Source organism: Epargyreus clarus, unplaced genomic scaffold (assembly GCF_041222505.1).
Source record: "Epargyreus clarus isolate Ecla_fem2 unplaced genomic scaffold, WU_Ecla_fem_2.2 ptg000015l, whole genome shotgun sequence".
In the NCBI taxonomy this organism is placed as follows: Eukaryota; Metazoa; Arthropoda; class Insecta; order Lepidoptera; family Hesperiidae; genus Epargyreus; species Epargyreus clarus.
The window spans coordinates 5,171,840-5,197,928 of NW_027332223.1; the positions used below are offsets into that span (position 1 = coordinate 5,171,840).

General features: G+C 34.0%; 1 protein-coding gene across 1 annotated transcript in view; it reads right to left on the reverse strand.

Moving 5' to 3' along the window:
• Window positions 1–26,089, reverse strand: part of LOC140747705 (LIM domain transcription factor LMO4) — a 248,028-nt gene that overhangs the window by 208,604 nt on the left and 13,335 nt on the right. The gene's annotated exons all lie outside the window — the stretch shown is intronic.

A 26,089-nucleotide genomic window follows, 5' to 3' on the forward strand; every position in this document is an offset into this window, starting at 1 on the left:
TATAACCAAGTGTATATATAGTAATAATTGCAATTACACACAACTGGTGTAATTAAACGGTCGTAGCCACAACCTGGCAGCGACCGTTTAATTTCCTGGTCTTCAGATCCTGCGATATCCTTGAAAAGCCAGTCATAGTGCAACTAAACTTGACGAGGAAATAAATGTAAGGTAAAATTATTCATATTCATATTCATATTCGACTTCGATGTTATATTTTAACTGAGTTTACGATCTTTTTATAGCATCTTTTAGATATAAAAGATCAAAATTAAACTTTGTTTAAGTCACATTATTAATTGTTTAATAGGTAGGCATAGATTAGTAAAGATACTTAGCCGCCTTGAAATTGAATGAAGCCACAAACAGCTATTAGTAAGTTCTTTTTTTGAATTCTTGACAAATAAAAACATTTTTAGAGAATATTTACGAATAAATAACTAATACTGCGTAATTTCCATAATAAATAAATAATTATTTCAAATATTTTAGGGACATTTTAGCACGGAGACGTGGCAAAACTTTTTTACGCAACTATTTCAATTCTCAAAACTGGGTACATTTTCTTGTTAGGAGTGAGTAATCTTTACTAATCTATGTAGGTAGGTATATTTATTTTAGCGTCAACATATTTGTCAAATGTCCACCAAGCACAGTAGTTACTACATTTTGATTGTATCTTTCATTACACGTAATTAACAGATACTTAAAGAATCCTAAATACAAACAACAAACCGCCTTAAGTCCATTAGTTAGTATTATTTACAAGAAAATCCAAAGACAAGTCTATTTGCGTCAGCTTAATACTCTTGTCTATGGATTAATCTGCATTGTGCTGAAGAAAGTGACCGAATGACGTTTAATTTCCTTCGCAGTGGGCGCTCACTCGCTGCCCCACTCCCGGTTATCTGATAGTAAACGAGGCAGCGCTACTCAAACTGTTGTAAATGGATACAGTCGGGTTACATCACCAAGTTATGTAGTTTACGGTTTATTAATGGTGTGTTTTCATTCTACATAATTGATTATATACTTCTATACTTTACATAAATGCTAAGAAAACATACAAGTTGTTCAAAATAACCAAATAAATACGCAGACGCGGCTTACCATTTCAACTTTAACTTTGTAAAAAACTATATTTATTTATCGGCCCTATTACATAACCACCACAAAATAAACACTGCAAATAAGGCATTTTGAGTTAACTTAACTTAACTCAAGCCTCAGGAAATTTTTATACCGACGTGTTATTTAATAACTTTATTATTTTATTTGCTAGCCCTTGACTTACCTTGCAGTATATTTATTTTTTATAAACAAATTCTGTTTTTGGTTTTTGAACTCTTACAATAAAATATCGCATAAATCTAATTACCTACGTCATCCTTACAATACGATGTCGTATAAGGCCAATTACATCTTAAGGCAAATTTATTTGTTCCGACCGATGTATGAATACTTTGAGCACCACAGGACAGAGAGATTCAATTAACACCGTGTACTACAACTAAGCTTTTGTTTGCTAGTTTTCACAGAAATCAAAATAGAGCGCTTGCAATTTAAAATGTCTAGGCAATAACAGATACACTCAATTCAAACTATGTACGTTCAATTTAAAAATTCAATATCAACTGACAAAAACTTTGAAATGTAGGATGTGGTCATTTTATATTCAAATCAAATGTAATAAATTATCTGTACTAGAATCTGATTTAATTTTAGTGTTTGACTCTTTTACTACTTTTTTCCTTTTACTATTATACCTTATGCAAAAAAGTGAAATTATCGTCGTCTCGAATTCACGCAGTTTCGGTAGAAAGATCAATTGATTTTTATAATTTTATTTGGGAGGTAATAATTGTGTATTTTTATGTGAATTCCTCGCTTACGAATATAGCACAAATGACGGGAAAACCGATGCCTACTAATTTTTATCCATATTTTATATCATTTTCCTAAGCCCGAAAATATTTGTCAAGAAAAAATACTAGCATAATACTCGTAACAATGACATTCAACTCAAAATCAAGTCAGTTTAACACGCGTTATTAATATTCAATCTATCCTTTGTTTTTTTTTGTAGGAAAAACATGTTAAATCAATCTTTAGTAGGCAACAAAATTCGTTGATTAATCAGGGTCGTAAGAAATAAAGAATCACCATACAATGACATATTTAAGGAAACGAAAACAAATAATGACAGAGCACAGAGCGATGCAGTTGATAGAGCGAAACATCGGCGAAGTAATTTCCCCGGCCGTTTCATGGAGCTCTGTGTTTGCTAGTTAGGATTCGGGTGCAGTTCGGAAATTAATCAGCGGGCATTGCGGGCGCTTTGTCGCGGACTGCGCGCCAATTATTGGCATCGAGCCGCCTCAGGCCAGTTACCGACTAGTCAAGCTCTAATTGAACTTTTTCGGGTCGGACATTAACGAACTCGCTTAGATTTGTACTTTACATATCCGATAATAGGCTTTCAGTAAGGCCTTATAAATGTTAGAAATGAACGTGGTTGGTGGATTTGTCTTATTACTTACCTATGGTTAATAATGCTGTTTATGCCACATTACAATATTTATTTTAAAAAACTTTTGCTAAGGGAAAACATTTTTTTTTTCCGTTAAACTTTCTTTTTTAAAGAATCAGTTGATAAAGCCATGGATGTCCTTGTTTGCTAGTTAGGATTCGGGTGCAGTTCGGAAATTAATCAGCGGGCATTGCGGGCGCTTTGTCGCGGACTGCGCGCCAATTATTGGCATCGAGCCGCCTCAGGCCAGTTACCGACTAGTCAAGCTCTAATTGAACTTTTTCGCGTCGGAAATTAACGAACTCGCTTAGATTTGTACTTTACATTTCCGATGTCAAATGCACCAGTTATCTTTATATTATTACGATAACGCTTTATTTTTGTTAGAAAGAAACGTAATTAATGGATTTATTTTATTATTTATGCTTAATAATGCTGTTCTCGCGTCCATTGAAATATTTATTTTAAAATAATTTTGTATATTTACTGCAAAGGTTACTTTTACATTCAAACATTTTTTTGGAATCAGTCGATAGAGTCAAACATCGGCGAAGTAGTTTCCCCGGCCGTTTTGTACTTTACATATCCGATATCAAATGCATCCATCCAAGGGAAAACATTTTTTTCATTTAAACTTTATTTTTTAAAGAATCAGTTGATAAGCCATGTATCTCCTTGTTTGCTAGTTAGGAATCGGGCACAGTTCGGAAATTAATCAGCGGGCATTGCGGACGCTTTGTCGCGGACTGCGCGCCAATTAATGGCATCGAGCCGCCTTGGGCCATTTACGAACTAGAATAGATTGTTTTTCCAATTAAAAAGACGAATTCTAACGGATTTCATTTAAGCTTTGTTCACGTATGGTATTCGCTATTTCGGGTATTGGAGATGTGCAATGAAATAGTTAAATAAAAGACCTTGTAGCCCTAAAGGGCTGAACGAAACTTACAACATCATCAGTGTAATCACAGGTATTGTGATCAGCTTCAGATGAATGTTCTATATGGAGTTGGTTATAGATACGAGTGTCTATGTGCAGCAGTGGTCACTTAACATCAGACTAATTGCACGCTTGTTTGTTTCTGCTTGTAAAAAATAACATTCCCCTAACGTCACATAATAAATATGTTACATAATAAATTTGATTTCTTTCTTTCTCATCTTCAACAACTATCCTATTGTATGTTGAGGAAAGTTTAGCTACGAGCGACTACTAAAGAACGAACAAGTTTCGCAATTTCTGGTCAATTCGTGTCTATTAGATAGGGTCGTTGCAGATCGGAAATTAATCAGAATCCATTGCGGGCGCTTTGCTGTGGACTGCACACTAATTATTGACCGCATAGGACCGACGCCGGATTCGTACCCTACAGCCAATTCCCAACTTTGCTGAAGCGCTGAACTTTTCTGCCTTTAAATTGTGAGTTCGGTATTTTGATATACAAACTCCTGTCACGCATAGTACACACGATATATTACTCAATGAGGACAGTACGTGTGTATTAAATAGGGTCGTTGCAGATCGGAAATTAATCAGAATCCATTGCGAGCGCTTTGCTGTGGACTGCACGCTAATTATTGACCGCATAGGACCGACGCCGGATTCGTACCCTACAGCCAATTCCCAACTTTGCTGAAGCGCTGAACTTTTTGGCCTTTAAATTGTTCGTTCCGTATTTTGATATACATATTCCTGTCATGCATAGTACACACAACATACTACTCAATCGGGTCTATATATGTGTATTGTATAGGATCGTTACAGATTGGAAATTAATCAGAATCCATTGCGGGCGCCTTGCTGTGGACTGCACGCTAATTATTAACCGCATAGGACCGACGCCGGATTCGTACCCCAAAGCCCATTCCCAACTTTGCTAACGATGAACTTTTAGTGAGTTCTGAATTTTGATAAATTCCTATCATACATAGTACATACCTACGGCACATTCCGAATAGGTTGAATACGATTATTATTTTAATTTAATATAAGGTTCATAGGTAGGTCATATATGAAATCCTTTTCCATATATATATTTTTTATAATAAAGGAGTAGCAAACGAGCATACGTGCATACGTGCGTACATGCGTCCATCTGATGATAAGTGGCTACTGCCGCCCATGGACATGTGCAATCAACCCCAGATAGGATTAGATATTCTTACCTGAGGTCGGCCACAGATGCGCCGCTACCCCTGAGGACTAAGCTGGAACGCCTCGGAAAAGTATGTCTCCCTTACCACACCCTTCAAAACGGAACACAGTAATGCCTAACACTGCTATTATTAGGCAGAAATAGGTGTGGCGGTGGTGCCGCCGGAGTCGAACCACAAAAGGTTCTACCACCTTCCAATATCTCAAATGATAGGTTTGTCAAACACTAAATAAAATAGAACGTGGCATATAAAGTGCAAAGTACAGTTAACGAGCAAATCATAAGTAATCACCGGCGAGTGAATGAAATAAATTGCACGTTCCCATTCGTTGTTGAAAAAATGAAAAACGCGTCGTTCGGTCGCAATTTGAACGATAGCGCGGACCTTCGCCACTTCGCTGATTAGTTACAAAAACGTACTGTTTAACATTTTTCAAAATCCAACCTCTTTATAGTGTTTGATAAGAAACCCACGTTTTATAATATATAGTTATTAAGTATTAGTATAGTAAGTTATTAAGTATAACATACAGTTTGATCTGTATATTTGGTTACAAATATAGCAAACTTTTTTTAAAATTGCAAATCTTAACTCCATTCATACTGAAACTACTATGGATTGGCGATTGATTGATGTTTGACATAATTATATTTTAAGGCAACTTATTACCAATTGATATAGAAGTCATGGTTATTACTTTTCTGAGTCCGGACTATTGCTACGAATTATCGTATATAACCAATTTATACGTAAATACGACTTACATTTACGATATACATTGTAATCATAAAGATTGATTTTAAGTACCTACTTGATCATAAAAAAGTATTCCGGTCTTCTATGTCAGTACTTCTAAAAATGTAGTATTTAGTAAATATGTAAAATTTATTACTAAGAACCAAACAATCAAAGAAATATACCTATATTTTTCATTTCATATTACGAATCCCGGATTACAGCACCAAACGTTTCAAAAGTACCTAAAACACACAAAGCTCAACAAAAACAAAACAAAGGTTAGGTAAGTCCTGCAGTCCTTTAATACAGGGCAATGAATTTAAACGTATAATAGTAGGGTTAGCATAAACGAAGGCGTCGGGACAATAGCGGAACGTACCTCCGAATTTGCATTCCTCATTGAGAGAGCGCATAAAAATGCCCTCATTAACCTGGGGTGGTCAACCGCCAGGAGAACGACCACCTTGTCCACTGGTCATTAAACGTTACAGTAGATTTCATTAAATAAAATAGAACGTGGCATATAAACATTTCATGGAAGTGAGGTATTTATTTACATAATAAATAAGAGACTTGACCACTACATCGACAGACAAATCGCAAAGGAACAAGCAGGATTCGTCAAGGTCAGATGTACACGGGAACAGATACTAAACATAAGACAGCTCATAGAAAAAAAAAAGCAGAGAATTGCATATACCTATGACCCTCTGATTCATTGACTACGCAAAGGCGTTTGATTGCGTAAGCTAGGAGAAAATGGCTAGGTAGGTCCAGCAGTCCGTTAATACTGCAATGAATTTAAACGTATAATAGTAGGTTAATACTGCAATGAATTTAAACGTATATTAAGTTAGCATAAACGAAGGCGCCGGGAAAATATCCGAATTTGCATTCCTCATTGGGAGAGCACATAAAAATGCTCTCATTAACCTGGGGTGGTCAACCGCCAGGAGAACGACCACCCTGTCCACTGGTCATTAAACGTTATAGAAGATTTAAATGTGCGATCTTGTGCGATTATCCATTGTTCGTACTTAGGATTAATTCAAATTTCTTTGTTTCGATTATGTTTATTTGTATCTATATAAGTAAGTCTAGTAATAAGTGTGACGCGATGAAATTCATCATAAACTAAAATTACTCATTATTGTTTACGTTAATATACCATTAATAATACGCTAATCCACCATAAATAATACGCTAATCCAAAAATCTGCCAAATATGGAGGTGTTTTACGAATCTTACAATACGTCACGGTTCCAAATGAAAGTATTTAATTTCAGTCCCCACAATATAATCCATGTCGCAGCCCAGAACAATAATCTAAAATCACTAGTCAGATATGCCTTGTTGGGATTAGAACACTCGGTGACTTACATATGAGGCGAGAATCTTAGTCATCAGAAGTGGCATCATATGAAAAGTCTTCAGGTACAATCCTTTTTCTATAAGGATCTTAATGATATCTTTGCAGTGACCACTGCAGTTGCATTGCAGTTACCATCAAGTGGACTGCATACTTTGATATTTCAATCCTATTAAAAAAACGAATCATCATCAACAAATTACTGTCCCACTGCTGGGCACGGGTCTCCTCTCAGAATGAGAAGGATTAGGCCATAGTTCACCGCGCTGGCCAAGTGCGTATTGGTAGATTTCACATACCTTTAAGATTTTTTTTTTATAAATCTATCAGGTATGCAGATTTCCTAACGATGTTTTCCTTCACCATTTAAGCACGTGATAATTAATTTCTAATACGCACATAAATTTGAAAATCAGGTGCGTGCCTGGGATTTGAACCTCGGACCCCTCGATCGAGAGGCCGCGTTTCTTAACCACTAGGCTATCACTGCTATCACTGCTAAAAAAACGAATACATTCGAATAATTTACAAGCTGAAGACTCCTGAATACACGAAATGAATGCACCAACATTCCCCGAACAGTGACACGAGTGCCGTGCAAATCGGGTAGTAATCGTGTTGCCCGTTTTCATTACTTGCTTAACATCCATACATTTGTTACCTTTTGCAAACATTTCGACGGTATTTTTCACCCCATTGTCCTCACTAACCATAATGCCTCGACATTACAAATTTTCGGGAAATAAACAGCTCTCCGGAAATTTCACAAGTGCAAATTCGGTCCTTCAGTTCATTTCTTTTTACAGGACAACATACCATTGTACACCGGAAATAAAAGCGGTCCGCAATTTCACCAGTACTTTATGGGTTCCGTACGATAAATGAAAACGAAATAAAATATAAAAGCGTACTTAAAATGTAATACGTACATTTGATTCATTGATACATTTTTCCAAAAAAAGAAACAATGTAGAATATTTTTAAAATATTCATGAATCCTAGATCAGGGCTCTACTAAAAATATATTATCTGGTGAATACAAAAACGGATCTTATTTCATAATTTGATTTACTCATATTTTAAAAATAGATCAGGTTTTATTATTTTCAGAAGTACTAAAGCACAATGGTTCGGCCTTTTTTCTATCACGCATGCTTGTACACGCGTGCGTTTTGGGTCGGCATGCGTGCATTATTTTCCTGTCACACAATATAAATCACACGATGCAGGACACGGACATTATGCAGTGCTTAAATACACACAAACAGATGAGACACGCATGCTGATATATGCCTGCGTGACAAGAAAAAGGCTCTTAAAGAGTTTAATAATTACAAGTACCTACTGGTTAACATAAAGTACGCCGTACACCAGGAATTCCGGATTCATCCCGGCTTTCCGGTTTTTTGCGACTAATGTTTATTGCTTACCGCGACTTGCCGTAATGCGCATTGTACTTCACTGCATAGTCTCTTCAATGATAATGTTGACATGTAGTACACCGCCAGTCGTCAGCCTTGTGTCACGTATATTCAGAGCTAAAAACCTCGAATTCAAATAATTTAAAACAATATCCAACCTACTTATAGCGCCCCCTACCGGTAAATGTCATTATCGTTTTTCGTGCAGCCTGTGTACATTTATGATTTTTCAAAATAAGAAATAAAATAAGTAATTTATCGTAAAAATTGTTAATTTATAACAAATATTTCAATTAATAATTTATAAAAGACGTAGGTGTGATATATTGTGCAGAAAAGTTACAATGGAAAATAAAGAATTTTGACGAAATTATTCTGAAGACTTGTACTAGGCGGCCATTACGAATGCAGTCGCAAATTGAAAATGTATTATTTTCATTTATTAAAGATAAGATGATAATCTTATATATTAATGAAGAATGACAAGGTAAATTTTTACATATATATTTTTCCAAGCAAAGGATTTTTAGATTACCATATTGTTCTGTAGCAAGGAATTTGACGTCTTATGTTCATTAACTAAGCTTGTCACCTATTTAGGTGATCTCGCTTATTTAAATCCTTATATAAATCTCGCTTATATAAAGCTATGAACATAGAAATAGGGTGCTATTTAGCCCCGTGCATGGGTACTAACCCGTTTATACTGAGTATTTACTCACATAAAAGAATCTACTATTGAGTAGAATATACCTAATAGGTATTCACCCGTTCAAATAAGGTTATAACCCTTACATATTGGATATTTACCTATATTACAAGAAATAGGGTGCTATTTAGCCCCGTGCATGGGTACTAACCCGTTTATACTGAGTATTTACTCACATAAAAGAATCTACTATTGAGTAGAATATACCTAATAGGTATTCACCCGTTCAAATAAGGTTATAACCCTTACATATTGGATATTTACCTATATTACAAGAAATAGGGTGCTATTTAGCCCCGTTCATGGGTACTAACCTGTATATATTGAGTATTTACTCACATAAAATAATCTACTATTGAGTAGAATATACCTAATGGATATTCATCCGTTCAAATAAGGGACCCTTACATATTGGATATTTACCTATATAACAACTATAATAAGATACTACTATTAAGTAGACGGATACAACGGATATTCACCCATTCTAATAGGGTATGATGTCCTTCACATCGGGTAAATAACCCATATAACAAAATACTAATAATCAGTAGATAGACACAACTATTACCATCGATTGGGTGTAATGATTTTAATGAATGAACATTTTATTGAAGAATCATTCAGATTAATAATGTACATGATACAGGATATAGAGATGACAATTTATATCCTTTTGTAATACTCTAGAAGAACCTAAATTTGGTTTAACCATTCATAAGAATTTGGTATCTAGGTAGATCAGCATATTAAAGAGTAATTTACTAAAGGAACTATCTATCTATCTAGATGGTGATAGATAGACTAAAGGAAAAAATAGTTTAAAGGAAGAACACTAGCCTCTAGGAAACTGTGGGACGGATAACACATGATTAGACTTTAAAAGTTGCACAAGTCGCAGTTACTATTGTAGCTGTAAAGAGTCAAAAGCCATGCCACATCAGGCGAATGCTTACTGCTCTCGAGCATTTGACATGATTGTTTCTTAATAATTTTAAATTATTTGCCTTTATAAAGATAATTTGCTATCAATTATCTTATTACTGGTGCTGGTCATTTATTATGTATAATAAATAATAAGAAGAAATTTCATAGTACAAGTACTGGAACAAATGATCGGCAAAATGGTTTAAGAAACAATGATTGTTTAATTCATATATATATAGTACAATATTTTATAATAACAAATATAACGAAGATATTTACACTTCATCCTATGATAAACTTCATCCAAAAGTTTGAGATACTCATACCAAATAGGGTCATTATCTGACTTACAACAAGCCTCATGCACAAATACCTGTATCACAGAAAGGCTTGATCGAAGTTTCCTTTGGAATAAATCTTCAATCACAACAGATTTTTAGGTGAGTGGTTAATAATGTGGTCGATTATAATTATAATTTTAAAGACCAGTTGTAACAAATAACTATTGACCCAAGTTTTGCAAGTGGTTAGCTTTAAGAGTCTATTTGTATAAACACTTAAACTCATTATACTCAAGGAATGAAGATTTTTTCAAAATATACTCGGTATGTGTGTAGAAAGACTTCTCACATCAGTGGTAACATATTGTTTACTCTTAACCAATTTTTTTACAATATTTTTACTTTACCAACACCTGATGATGGTGATGTTGGTTTATATTGAATATCTTGGTCTTAATCTTGAGCTTTAAATAAAGCCTGGCATTCCACTCACTACTTACTATTGTTTTCAAGAATGCATATTTTGATACTAATTCATGATTACCTTAAACAGTGTTTACATGTCTATGGTTAAATGGAAATTCCATGCATTTCAAGTTCTTTCCTTTGGTTTGAGCAGAACACTATATTTATGTTTTTACTAACCTTTTAAAAGATACAAGACCATACATAACTGATTAAGATCTAGGGACATTGTGTCAGTTATATATTTATATAACATAGTTCCTATTTGAAATGTCATAATAATGGACAAGGAACAATAACGACACTTAGTAATTTAGGATCATAGACATAATAAGCTATATCATTCTTTAGGATTTATTGGTTACTTAAAAGATAGTTTGATAATTGGAAATAATACAACTGTTAAGGTTGTTCATTGTATTATACAAGCAATGAATAAATAAAAAAAATAAAATAAATATATAATAATAATATTAAAAAATAAAAATTATAATAAATGCAAAGATATGTATATATATATATAACAATTTTAATAATGTTTATCAAAATACTATCCCTCTTACAGATAGATATAATTACAGGTGGTAGTTGTCATATTATTTTTATTATCGGGACACAATCAGTTATGTAACATATGGTCATTATTCTCGGTATTTTTGTTATTTGATTTAAATAACAAATCCGATCAACTATTTAAAGTTAAATGCAGCGTTACTTGTGCTTAAAGATATTTTTTCAATAATCATCTTCAACACGGTGAAACCCTAATACGTGTAGGCAACTCCACAGTTATTTCATATAGAAACAGCATGGTGTTTAATACCCACATTTAACCGTAATATCAAGGCACATATTGGATTTATTGAATACCCAAAAAATGTTTTTATTTCCCTAATACATTCAATCATTTCAGAATGAATTTGCTATCACTAAATCAAGATTATACATTGCGAATTAACACTTTGAAGGTTTTTAAATAGATTTATTTACTAGGAAACCTACAAGAAGTATGACTTACATGTCATGACTAAGGTTATACTATTTAAATGGAAATATTCATTTTATTTCTAATAAAATAATTGTTGTTAAAGATTATCTCTGAACGGTTGGGGAGTTTGTGGTAGTACCAGACTGGTCCAGACAGTCCTAAAAAAAAAAATAATAATAATAATAAATAAATAAACCTTTCATTTTGGAAGGGTTGTTTTTTGGGTCTCATATGAATTTAAAAAAAAAAAAAAAAAAAAAGATCTAGATCCATTTGTTTTTCGTCAACGCTTTACCCTGTATGTTACTCGCTTCCTCGAGGAGCGTTTCGTTTCTATACACGAATCTCAAGATTTTGTTGCTCTACAAGCAATGTTAGACGCAATAATGAAAACGTGATGCTGGTGCTTATAATATTTTGGCCTAAACAGTGTAAATAACTAGATCTATCTGTAGACTGGTTACAATATTCTTTTCATTTTGATATATATATATCTAGAATTATTTTTGTTCTTAAAATGCATATTTAGGTTTTCTATCCTCCATATCCCAAGTATGCTATTAGTTGGGATAGTTACATCTGATGTATAAATATTTTTAGCGAGTTAAGTGTAAAATATTATATATTATTTAGTGGAGATGAAGAATAAATACTATTTACTTTTTTTGGTAGAGTTTAAAAAAAAAAAAAAAACAATAATAATATATGAGTAATATATATATATAAGTAATATATAAAAACAATAGATATCGTATATATTATGACGTTCACTTGGTGTAAGCCCGTGAATGCCATTATTACTACCGATTCGCCTACATCTGAGTCGAGACTTCTAAAAAGTATACATAAACATAATAATAACATTATTGTATATTAACCAAATTGCTTGGCGGAAGATATTGTATATTAAATTGCCACATGAATTTAAACCTTACTATAACCAGTGTTCAAACAATCTAGTATTACCATTATTTCATAGTAATCATAGTATTTGTCCAGCACATCCTTAATAAAATTACCTAGATAGACCTAGTAACACTTGAGAGTTACAAGAATAAGTTTATTTCTTTTATGTAATCTTATAATACAGTGACCTCCCAGACGACAGTTTCTAGATTTTACCAACCACGGAGGATGATGGCATTGATATATCATTTTTTACAATACATACCATTAGAGAGCACGCTTTACCACGCTGCTACGCTGACGTCTAAACATATGAGTGTCAGTTAAGACCCTCTTAGAAGGATAGCTGAATGGATCAGATCTAAGTTCAATTTTGTAGTAGAGACGTTACATCAAACGTATACTTGATAACTGTAATTAATATTTAAATAGATATATTAAATTAGGAATTTTAAAAATAATAGGATTTAAATGTTTTTGTATCTTGTTTAATAGGCTCGTTATTTTACAAATCTCTAAACATCTACATGTCAACATTATCATTGAAGAGACTATGCAGTGAAGTACAATTAGAAATTAAACGAACTTACCTAAGTGAAGTTCCAATTTCAATTGTACGAACTGCATAGTCTCGAAATGATATTATAACCCACCCACCCATACTTATATACGATAAGTATTACCCATAATATCATCTATGTTGTAAAATAATCGAGCTAATGAACTTACATCTTGACCCCAGGATCTCTAAACTTAATGACATTTACCGGTAGGGGGCGCTATAAGTAGGTTGGATATTGTTTTAAATTATTTGAATTCGAGGTTTTTAGCTCTGAATATACGTGACACAAGGCTGACGACTGGCGGTGTACTACATGTCAACATTATCATTTCGAGACTATGCAGTTCGTACAATTGAAATTGGAACTTCACTTAGGTAAGTTCGTTTAATTTCTAATTAAATACTTCCAGGAAAATAAACAGTTGCCCAAAATTCTACGGGAAGTAAGTGAAATTATTCTGAAGTAGGGGAAATGTAAAACACTTTGTTTTTATTCATTACTAACAATATTTTAGAATTAGATTTGATAACAGATGACAGACAGGTAGACTTGAAGGTATTAGGCTAAACCAGACTAGATTACCCCTTTGTGGTACGATTCCGGTGTTGCCACCGCTATACTTATTTCTACCTCGTAACAGCAGTGTTAATCGCTGTTGTTAAATCAGCAGCCCTCAACACTGGGTGTGATAGGAATGGGGAAAGACATGAGTGTATCAGGCATTCTAACTTAGCTGTTCAGGTTGCACGCCCATCCATCTAGGGATTACTCATATCTACTATTCTTTCATTGTTTAAAAAAATAGAGCACCATAATGGGCTATGCTATGGTGGGACAGGCTATGCGCCCAGTGTCTTTTAGCGCTCTATTTTGTTCCTACGTGCATCTCTTAAGTGAAAAAAGGTTAAGTCCACTGATTACTTTCAGTAACTTATAATTTATATCACTGAGAAATAATTATGTAAGTAATACTAAAATTAAAAATAACTTCATATGGACTTTATTACTTTGAAAAGCGGTTGGCTTTAATAAGGTCCTGGAATTCTTTGAGAACGGCAAACATTTCGAGCGATGCTCTTTGTAACTCATTCTAATTTAGAAAAATACTTTTAAATTAAAAATACTAAAATATGATATACACATAAGCTTTGATAAATCTTCTATGAAGAAGCTTTTGCAGGCCAAGTTATTTAAATAAAATGGAACTTTCAAATCTAGATACCCTTTCGTAAAACCAAACACACTATAAGTTTGATTTTATTCGAAGTTTGTCAATAGTTGTCTAAACAGCTAAATTATATATGCATTTACTACTAAATAGTCGCTGAGCAATAAAATAAAAAGGCAATTTATATGCGTTTTAACTTACTTTTTAGAGGTGGCATCTGTGAAGAGATACAAGTTAAAAAACTTAGCTCTTAATTTGGATACATTATGTGTATTTTGGATTCGTATGTTTATGATATATGGTATTACAAAGACCCACACCACATCCTAAGTTAAAATACTTTAAGGTTAACGTCCTCAACTTCTATAGAGGACTTCTTAATAAGAACAATGACTCGAAACGATGAATTACAACCGACATAAATAAAAAACACAGTAAATTCTGATTCCGTTGCGATTTTTAATATAGCTTTCAGGTCTTCATGAAAATATTTGTAATGTACCGCTTTACATTTTTATTATAGTATAGAGGATGATATTAATTCCTTGGGAGCTTATGCAAGAGAACTTTATAAGATTATTCAAGACGTCGAGATTTCATTAAACCTGCGCGGCACTCTGTCACTTTATACAAACATAATTTATAAAGGAAACTATAGATATTCAATGTCGGAGCCTCTCAGGCCGCCATAATCGCGGTGTGAGGGTTGAAACAGGCCGCAGTGATGGCATTGTTCCATTAACACAATTTTATGCCCGTCATATTAAAATAATAAAAACTTATGCCTCTCTTAATTAAATAATTTAGCGGCGGGCTGAGCGGAGATATGTAAATTGTTTTAGGGGATAGATCAAACAACCCTTTTTTATGACTTTAATATGCGGTCGGCGGGTGGGGGAGAGACAAGGAGGGGGTGAGGTAAGTTATGAAATATTTAATAACGGCGCACACGATTCCATTTGAATTACTTTCGAGGAAATGACGACGGATAAAGTTGGTGGCACACTCCGCTCGTTTCTCAATCTGGACGGCCCTGCGAATTTCTGTCTGCGGACCTATAGTCTGTTTTTAATCTCAAAAAGTATATAGATTACCTTCAACATAAGGTATTTAGTAACAAAGCATTTCTTTCCGACGTTATTTTTATTAAATTTAATATATGGTGAACTAGGACATCTGATAGGATTAATTAGCCGTCGCCTATAAAAATTTGCAATGCTAAAGACGCCAATGCTTCGCCAGCTTTAAAGAAAAACTGTTTAACTCCTTTGTTAATATATGTCTTAACGCTCCAGAAATAACTCGGAAGATTTTTTACGGTAATAGAAAATAAAAACGTATGTTTACAATAACATACAATACAATAAATAACAAACACTATAGACAATAATTACTTATTGTTTATCGATCCATAAAAGTGGGATGGTACGTGACAATCTCCCACTGCACCCAGTGTGCCCCCAGCCTTCCGCGAGTCGCTTCACTGTCTCAAATACCGAGGGAGTGTTTTAATTAATGTTTCCCGACAAATTGCGAAAAAACCCGGGTAATGACGTCACAGCGTATGTGCCACGTAATGTATGTAACGAGCCTTATTACCGCAATGGTTGTCAAATGGCGGTATTTTAACCGATGACTGCGGGAGTACGGAGCCGTGTACGAAGACGGCCTGTTTTGGCGTAATAGGGGTTTGTTGATAATTATAGCATTTGGGGGTTAAATGTATGAGGTTATGACGTAGGTACTCGCCGATTATTAAATTAGAATGTCATAAAGCTTAATAAATAAAACAGTTTAAGTCGACTTGTTTTATTATTTATTACAATCAAGTTACGATTGTAAGTGATGTTTGCAGAAATAGAGATGAGGCCTATTGCGAGGTTTTAGATATTTATTATTATAAACTACAACGATTAGAATGTTGTATGATGATGTCATGAAATTTTTTTAAGGAACCAATTACCTACATTCATGTAAAGATTTAGTCATTTCTATTGTCAAATTGAGGTCTGTTAAGAGTTACGCTATGAGTTTTGTGTTCTAATGTTAAGAAAATATTTATTTGTTTTGGCCACGACTAGAGTGTTTTATTTATCTGTATATCACAGCTTCGCATGTTAATACTAACGATAAAATTAAATTAAATAAAAGCAACTTTTTAACAAAAGAAACCTAATGCCCAAACATTTCAAAAGGATTAATCACGTTTTGCTACCCGAAAAAATTAAGTTGAAGACTAAACTAGAACTCATCATGTGCCAGATAGTCCATTGAGCCAAATATCTCTTCGTAATCACTTAGGCGAAATAATATCCCGTCAACAACAAAGATGCATACCTACAGAACTAAATCAGAAAGCATTATGTGCCGGTACACCAAACCAGCTCATTGCACACACAAAAAGCGGTCGCTATTACCGAACCACTAAAGCCGATCTCAATTGCCAATAATCGAGGCTATACGAGTTAATAACAAATACGATTACGTTTTTTCTTCCATTGGGCTTGAGGTGTAGTGTAGCCATGCTCAATTTTGATCAGGATAAGTCCTTTCAGTTACATATATGGTTTAATTTCTGTTCCTTCTTGACTTGCAATAGAAAAATATTAATTATATCAAAACTAATCGTTTATTTGAGGTAAAAGTAACAACAGCTTAAATTAGTTTAAGTTAGCGTTTAAGTTCCGTTGTTATTGCCGCATTATTCTATATTATTGTATTTTTAATATTATTGTATTATTTATATTAAGCAATTAATTATACAAAATATCACTTGAATTTATGATCTATAATATGATTTACCAAATTACACGCATTTAATTTTTAGGTCTGCGTCAATAACTTAGACGCCCAATTACAATTACTATATTTATCCATTTTAATTTAGACAATATACTATGACTTGTCTAACTCTGACTTTAATGGGGATCAAATATTATTTAACAAAATATTAAAACATATACAGTACAGTATTGAATAAAAAAAAACACTGCTTATTTTTTCCACCAGTCGCCTCAACCCCTTCTCGGTAATACTTCCGATCTTTTATCCCGGGTTTTTCAAAACCCTTGCAACCCTGCTGGGAAGTGTGAGCGGGGCGCTTCTCACGCGCCCGGCGTATCATCACGTACACTATCGTATCAACGCCTCTCGCCGCTCGTGAGTACACGCCCTTAGCGAGAATAAAATGCACCATAGGAATGCACTTTCTGTTAAAATGTACGTAGATCTTAGTGTTTCTTCATAAGTTGGTGATTTATTGTGGGGCGGGATTTATCTTTTTAAATATGGCAATTTACGTTTTTTAATAAAGTGCATGGTAATAATTGGTACATCCTTCGTATTCTATTTAATAACGTAAATATAGTAATAGTAGTTATGATGTAACTTGATAAGTCGTAGGAGTTTTCATGCTTTGAAACATATGGAATCCATTAGCATTTATAATGTCCGATTACTTGCACCAATCGACAAATATTTCTTATTTCCGATCTTTTATCCCGGGTTTTTCAAAATCCTTGCCACCCTGCTGGGAAGTGTGAGCGGGGCGCTTCTCACGCGTCCGGCGTATCATCACGTACACTATCGTATCAACGCCTCTCGCCGCTCGTGAGTACACGCCCTTAGCGAGAATAAAATGCACTTTCTGTTCAAATGTACGTAGAACGTGTTTCTTCTTGTAAGTTTGTGATTTATTGTGTGGCGGGATTTATGCTTTAAAATATGGATGATATGACATTTTTCTTTTTTTTTAATAGCGTGAATATTTGTTTACGTAAGTACATAAATGTTAGGCGGCTTTGAAACATTCGCATTATAATGTAAGATTACTTCACCATTTTTTAATGTTTTTTTTTATTTATTTGGATCAACAAACAGTAACACATCAAATAATACATATAGATAGAATTAGTAAAAAGTACATAGCTGTGAACCAGCACCGATAACCACGGTTTACAAACCATTGTCAGCTAATGGAGCAGCGTGGGCGAGTTAGCCCTAATTGTGAGGAGACTCTAACGTGACTTGATTTACATGAGGTGAAAATTTAAAAAATGTAGTAGGTACCTACCATATCAATACTTTGTAATTATTATGAACTTAAAACTTCGAATATTATAATATTTTTAGATCATTCGACACTTTTCAAAAATATTAGTTTGCCTAATTCATCCAAACACTGCTTTAAACGAGTTCAATATTTCTCAACGTATTATAACTACAGTCTGTCTTTGTCCCAAAACTAGGCGTCGTAGAAAACTGAGAAAGGCTTAGCTTAAGCTAAAGTCTTATTTATTAGGTATTCAAGTTCTAAACACTATAGAATCTCACCTAAACTACATTCAAACTATTCAAGTTCTGAGTTATAATTCATGTTGCCGCGACACACGCCCACTCTCACCAAAACGGCTCGTGAAAACTATTCAAAACTATTCAACGATAATCGATAGCTAATTCGGAATGGGTTATTGTTGTCTGGTCAATGCACAAGTTTCTACAGATTGGCTTACACAATGGCATGAGCATTTTACATCCGCCCGAACGCTAAATGAATGCAAACTGCGGTCCGAGGTTCGAACCCAGAAACGCACATCTGTACCCTTATCATGAGTTTTTACGTTTCGACAAATATGAGTGTTTTGGTATTTGTATACGTATTTTCCCATACTATTTCCAGTCAGCGCCCCTAGCGGATTATATCAGAACTTGGAAATTGTATGGGCCAATACGTAAACAAATACCAAAAGAGTCATATTTGTCGAAACGTAAAAACTCATTTTAAGGGTACTGATTTAATATACTAAACTTACGTATTAGAGACTAATGCTTGAGTGAAGTTCGTACGTAAGCTCAAGTGATTCTTTAGGTTAGGTTCTTTAGGTTAGACGACCCGCGTGGCGAAGCGGTCACCATACCGGTCTGACGCGCAAAGGGTCCCGGGTTCGATCCCCGGCCAGACAGATATCTAAATGATGAATTTAGATTTCTGTTTCTGGGTCTGGGTGTTTGTGTATTTGTCTATGTGTGTGTCCATGGCACCCACGACACAGGGAATCCTAGTGTGGGGCTGTAAGTGTAGAAAGCGTTTAATAATAAGGTTCACTTTTTAAGGCTTAAAATTATAATTACTCTACAGGTGGCGTCGCCACTGTTGTGTCTCTTGCGACAATGCTTGCACTACTAACTTCTAGAGATGATATTCTCAAATGGAGCTTAACAATTGAGGCGTAGGTAGGTACCTACAGACAAACTACAGTGATAAACAAAAATCATTTTCTTAGTCATTTCTTCTTTTATTCTTAGTAATTTTCTTCACAGTATCCGAATCCATCCGAACGTTCACTGTTATTTCATCGTCGAGAGACGAGACTTTGTCCATTGAAACAATTGTCAAATTAAAATTTTCGGATGCTTTAAGCCAAAATCTCTACTTAAAGCCTGACTTCCTTACGTACAATAAATGAAGCTGACATAAAATAAAAATAAACTGATTTTCAACTTAATATGACTTTGGAATTCCTAAACCATTTTAATACGCAGAAGACACATTGACGCAAAATTTCACAATCGTATTCCATGTAAGCAATATTGTTCAAAACCATAAAATTTAAGAAGGGGACTTCAAAAGAAATTCATTATGACGTCGTATCTCGCCTCAGCCGCAATAACCTTAGATAAATCGACAGCTAATTCGGAACGGCTTATTGTTGTCGGCACAAAGGCACTACTTTCACAGGTATTGCCTACACAATGGAGCGGACACTTACACATCAGTTGAATGGGAAAGGGTTACCGCGAAGCGTTGTCTAAGTTTGTACAAATAAATAAAAATAATTTAAGACTCGGTGCATTCGAAGTAACTGCCATTTCTTAGGCTTTTATGCGTTTTTGGACATAGTTATGTCTGGGTGGTTAATCTTCGAAACTGCTGAACGGATTATGATGAAACATTGACACATAGATAGAGCTAGAACTAGAGACTTATGTTGGAACGACCTCAATTTCTACTGACATATTAATTTAAACACACACTTAAACAGTTTTCAATTTATACAAATGTCTAAGTTATAAATTATGTATAGGTTATGTATATAAATAATGTTAGAAACTGATCTCCAAACAGAATTTCTAATCCAAGAAATACGAGTACTTACTCTTAAAGGCATAACAGTTTTAATTCAGTAAAAAATATTTGCATTTCTTATGTTTTCAAATCTTTGTCTCAACTGCAACGTAATAACTTCAAAATTAAAACTGCATATACCTACGTTATGTAGTTTTAATTTTTTAAATCATTAAACCTATATAGATAGAGCTAAGATGGCCTTATACAAGATAGATTTAATGTAATTTTAAATAAGTACTAAAAAAGTTTTAATTAAGACAAGACGCCTTTCAATCGTCATTGACATCACTCCATGGCGACCCTGCCAGGATTGCTGTAATGTACAATCGTAAAGTAACAATCTTATAGTCTTCGCGGCCTATAATAAAATCAAAGCTAATTAAGTTTGCTATAACAGCCGTACAATAAGATACTCGAGAATTATTTTATTGCGCCCCGACAGGAATAACAAATTGAAACTAAGAGAAATAAATAAAGATAGCATTGTAATATAACAGGGAATACAAGATTGTGGGCTAGCACAAACATAAGGGCGTGGACATATCAGAGAGCGGGCACGCGTGGGCACAACATGGCCGGCGTAACAACTAGGGATGTACCGTTCCGTAGCAAACAGCAAAAACGGATCTGACTGACGTATCGGACACTGTAACAAAATATACGAATCTTGTTAAAAAAAATTGGAATAAAGCTATATTAATATGTACAGTATATTAAACTATTTCCTGTACTCTCTACTAACTCCATTGCGAGCTACAATATATAAAAAAATATACTGAACGGATGTCTAGCAATTAAGTTTTATTACTAAGCGACAATTTATTAAAATTATTTGAAATTTGAACATTTCATTATGTTTTTATGTCACTTCATAATAATATCATCTGAATGCATTTTATAGTCGCTATATACAGGGCATACTTACACGATTCATGTATTTCAATTATTCCAAAGTGTGTAACTTTATCCGAAGTAGATTGTATCGGTATCCAGTACAAATTCTTAATATACCCTTACCGATCCAGATCCGACGTCTCGTGACCCTACAACCCTAGTAACAACTTAATAAGCGGTTGTGCGTGATTTACGCGCGCCCGCGGCGCCGGCGCACTCGCACCCACCACCATATTTATACTAATTTATGACAGATAAACATCGATTTTACTTAGCGATACCGCTGCGAAGATAAAAACAAGACGAACTGCATTACAAATAAATTCATGCATCTAAGCAGCGGGCTTAAACGCGGCGAGTTCAAATATCTCATTAGCGCGAATAAATCTGTATTAAATACTCGCTCTTATAGGTCACGCTGTAAATCCCGAGGCGCTAATTACGTGACACCCAATAAATCTCTCGAATTATATAGATCGTAAATATACCACGAATACACCATTCCGCGGCGTCATAGGCCATAGACCCCACTCGACGCGACTCGGCCCGAGTTATAGCCCTCCGAATGGCCGACTCGACCGTAACAATCGGTGTGAATCGAAAATAACCGGAAAATTTCCACAACTTCTCTAATGGCGTATTGTTGTTTATGTTATTGTTGTTACGGCTTGTAGTGCTGTCATTTGAAATTTAAGTGCCATTCCGTGTATAGGGTTAAGGCCGCCAAATGTTGCTAATGCAGTTTCAACAGTTCGAAGCTATAAATACGGACGCAAGCATCATACTTTTGAACGTTTATTTCTGTACCGTGCCCTTTATGACGATGGAATGCGATGGTGCAATTTTGAAATACTTATCTTAAACATGGAAAGATACTATGAAATAACATTTTTGAGTTAAAAGTCTATATAAAATCTTCATTCATTAAAATTTATAAATATTTGATATATAAATTTTATTATAAGTAAAATGATTTTCAATATTCACGTAATTTCTATCCGAAATACTTATCATAATAAAATTCTACATATCTACCTATAATTAAAACAAACAAGCATAATTAGTTAACATTGAAATCAATTAAAATATATGTATATGTAGCTATGAATACAACAGGTAAACACATACGCAGAAACGCGTTTAAGAAAAGTCGTAAGAAATAACGATATAACTTATAATGAGCGCTTCGCATTCGCAATTAAAGTCGCTAACAAGTAGATCCGCAAGATTCTGATTATTTTAAACGCAAATACGTAACAAACTTTATTTTTAGCAATTACTTACAAAATAAACCGCGTCATTATTTTATTTTACACAATTATTGAAGTCTCAAGCGTTTTCGAGTACAAGCATACGAAAGAGTATTATCTTGATTCTTAAGGTGCGCTTTCGTGGGACGCGGAGTCTAACGCGATTAACAATGCGATGGGAGGCAAGACAAATCGACAATCTGTGTAAAGTTCCCTTCATAAAAAATATATTTAAGTAATAGCTATAACCACATACTTTCTGTTTATCTTTATTATACAAGTTGTGTACTATGTTATTATAAGCAGGGCTGTTATTGGTAAACAATAAAGTGTTATCTATCTATCTCTAAAGAGTTGCATGATAAAACTTATGAAAAGCCTTATAAACTTTTATTTATAATGTCTATGCAAAAAGAAATATCACCAGATTCGAAAAAGTACCAACATGTATTATTTTTTTATTTTGATAAAATTTTAAGTTGTGAAGGTGCTCGAATCGCAAGTCAACGCCGCAAGCCTTACGTCGCGGAAGCGTGGCTTAAGAATCGAGAACTCTTTATCGTGACAATGGGCTCTCGTCTCGCTAACGAGGTGATTCTGCAATACTAGCCGCCGGACGGGTCATTAACGGTCACTCGAAGGCTTGTGGGGACGGGAATTACTTGAAAATATCATAAAAATATTGCTCCCGCCACCTGGCTCGCGGTAATTTGATAAAGTGTCTGAAGAATATTAAATTTGCGCCCCAAAGCCTCAGCTTGCGCGGGTAAAAGATGTTTAATTGGGTGTCATTTGAAAAGAAGTTAAAAAAGCCGAGCTTACTTAAAGAGTTGTAAGATACAATTACAATCATCATAAAATGCGACAACGTTTCATTATGTCTTAGGGTGATGAAAATATCTCTATTATGTTTTAATAATCATCAATAAAATTTTATTTGATATCGTAATTGGATAAATAAAAACTACGATGCTTATTATTAATGGGTTCTTTGCGTTAGAGATTATGTTTAAAATGATTTAAGTGCATATTATTTTAAATATCAAAAATAGGTGTGAAAGAAGTGACATAATTTAGAAATACCTTTTCAACGATTTGATTGTTATAATGCGTCCCAGTTGATAAAAGTGTTTGGTAAAATATAGGTTACGTAGTTTCTTTCGCCGCTTATTTCCCATTGCAAAACACCTTCTAAAATGTTGGTACAAACATTATTGACGTTAAAAAAGAACTCCATAAAGAAGGCGTTCCAGCTTAGTTCTCAGGGGTAGCGGCGCATCTGTGGCCGACCTCCGGTAGGAATATCTAATCCTATCTGGGGTTGATTACAGATGTCCATGGGCGGCAGTAGCCACTTACCATCAGGTGGACTGCATGCTCGTCTGCTACTCTTATATTATTAAAAAAATCTACCTTCAATATATTAATCTGGATTGGATTTTAAAGCTGTCATTCTTGTCCTTATAAAATATCCAAGTGTTCAATGCGTTTAAATTCAGAGGACTGAATTTAGTTATTTGTTCTTTATCTATTATATTTTATCTATGGAAATATTAAATTCAAAACGTGTCGAAGGAATGGATGATTCAGTTTATGCGAAACCACGGAGGTTTATTCCGCTTTGATTCAAGTCTTTTGTTAATAAATATCAAATATTCCTATCCTTTTGTAATAATTTTACATCGTATACAATTTACCTACAATATAATACACTACTGCTGCTTAACTGCTGTAAATCTGAAGATATCTACTGGCGTTATAGAATATCTATCATGACAGTGTAAACCATCGTCCTATTTAAATAATGGATTTAACAATAAAGAGGACGATTAACACTATGTTTGCAACATAACTTTCTGTACTTTTGAGTAAGTTCAATTTATAGTGAAATCAGACTAAAGATTTTTTGTCTGGGTGTTTCATTCAATAAAATTGTAAAACAGAACCACCAAGCTTATTTTACACTTACAACGACAAACTTAATTACTTTTTTGTTTTTTTATGTTCGAAAATGAATTGAAACAGAACTACTTTTAATTTGGAACATCCAAAGAGAAAATATGCAGCTCAATGTATACAAACTGAGCTCACTGAATCGCGCTACAAATTCTAATAGCGGAAATAAGCTGCGACGATTGAAACCCATAAAAATCAAAGACTACGTTTCCAGGAGAAATTGAAATATCATTTATTGTGTTCCCAACGTATCATTCGTTCATTCAGTTTGTGTAAAGCCCCGACAAGCTTATTCCGCTGTGATTCCGCTCGTTTGAAAATAAATATTGTATTCGATCGTATCGTAAGGTGAAGGAATTTTGTAGCTCTCTGTGTAAAATAAATTCGTCTCTGATTTTCGCTACAATTTCATAGGAAAATTATTTTTGTCCGGGTCTTTCATTCAATAAAATTATAAAACAGAAACACCAAGCTTAATTTACACTTACAAAAACAAACTTAATTACTTTTTAGTTTTATATCTTCGAAAATGAATTGAAACAGAACTGTTTTTAATTTGGAACACCCAAAGAGAAAAAATCCAGCTCAATGTATACAAACTGAGCTCACTGAATCGCGCTACAAATTCTAATAGCGGAACTAATAGCGGAAATAAGCTGCGACGATTGAAACCCATAAAAATCAAAGACTACGTTTCCAGGAGAAATTGAAATATCATTTATTGTGTTCCCAACGTATCATTCGTTCATTCAGTTTGTGCAAAGCCCCGACAAGCTTATTCCGCTGTGATTCCGCTCGTTTGAAAATAAATATCGTATTCGATCGTATCGTAAGGTGAAGGAATTTTGTAGTTCTCTGTGTAAAATAAATTTGTCTCTGATTTTCGCTACAATTTGTATTCATTTATATTTTGTAGGTACCTAATCTTGTTTTTATCACCAAAAATAAATACGCAAGTATATTTTTGAGTTGATTATAATATTTTATGCTTATTCAGCAAACTGTATTTTTTACAAAGCAAATGCCATTACTACCTACTTACTACTAGAACTTTCTTAACATTCTTATTTAATTAAATATTGTTGATTTATATAATTATAGTAAGTATTTATAGTTACTTTTTAAAATATTACAGTCTGAATAGGACGATAAGAGTATAATGTATAATTGTTTTAGTGATTGTCAATTACGTAAAAAATATTCCCTTCATTGCAGTGCTATGAATCTATAACTGTACCTAGTACCTGCATAATATATAAATCTTAAGGAAATAAAACAAAAATACTTGTAACGGGTTAATCTATGTTGATATATACCTTGTACCTAATAAAGACTCCGATTCGTTCAAATAAATGAAGAACACTACAAAACTAATCGCTTATCATAGCTCAACAAAAACGAACACAATTAACACATAACAACAGTAATAAAATTGTGATACATCACAACAGAGATATCGAATAACATGGAACAAGGATTAATTCTTACTTTCTTTCTTTAATAAACATCAGCCTATTCATTACACCGTCTGCGGCTCGGAAATACCGACAACCTGTAATTACGAGTATTGGAGCGGTCATTTCGGATAATTCTTAATGTATGTTAATTATGGAGGTTCTTCGCCCCGGGACAAAGCCCC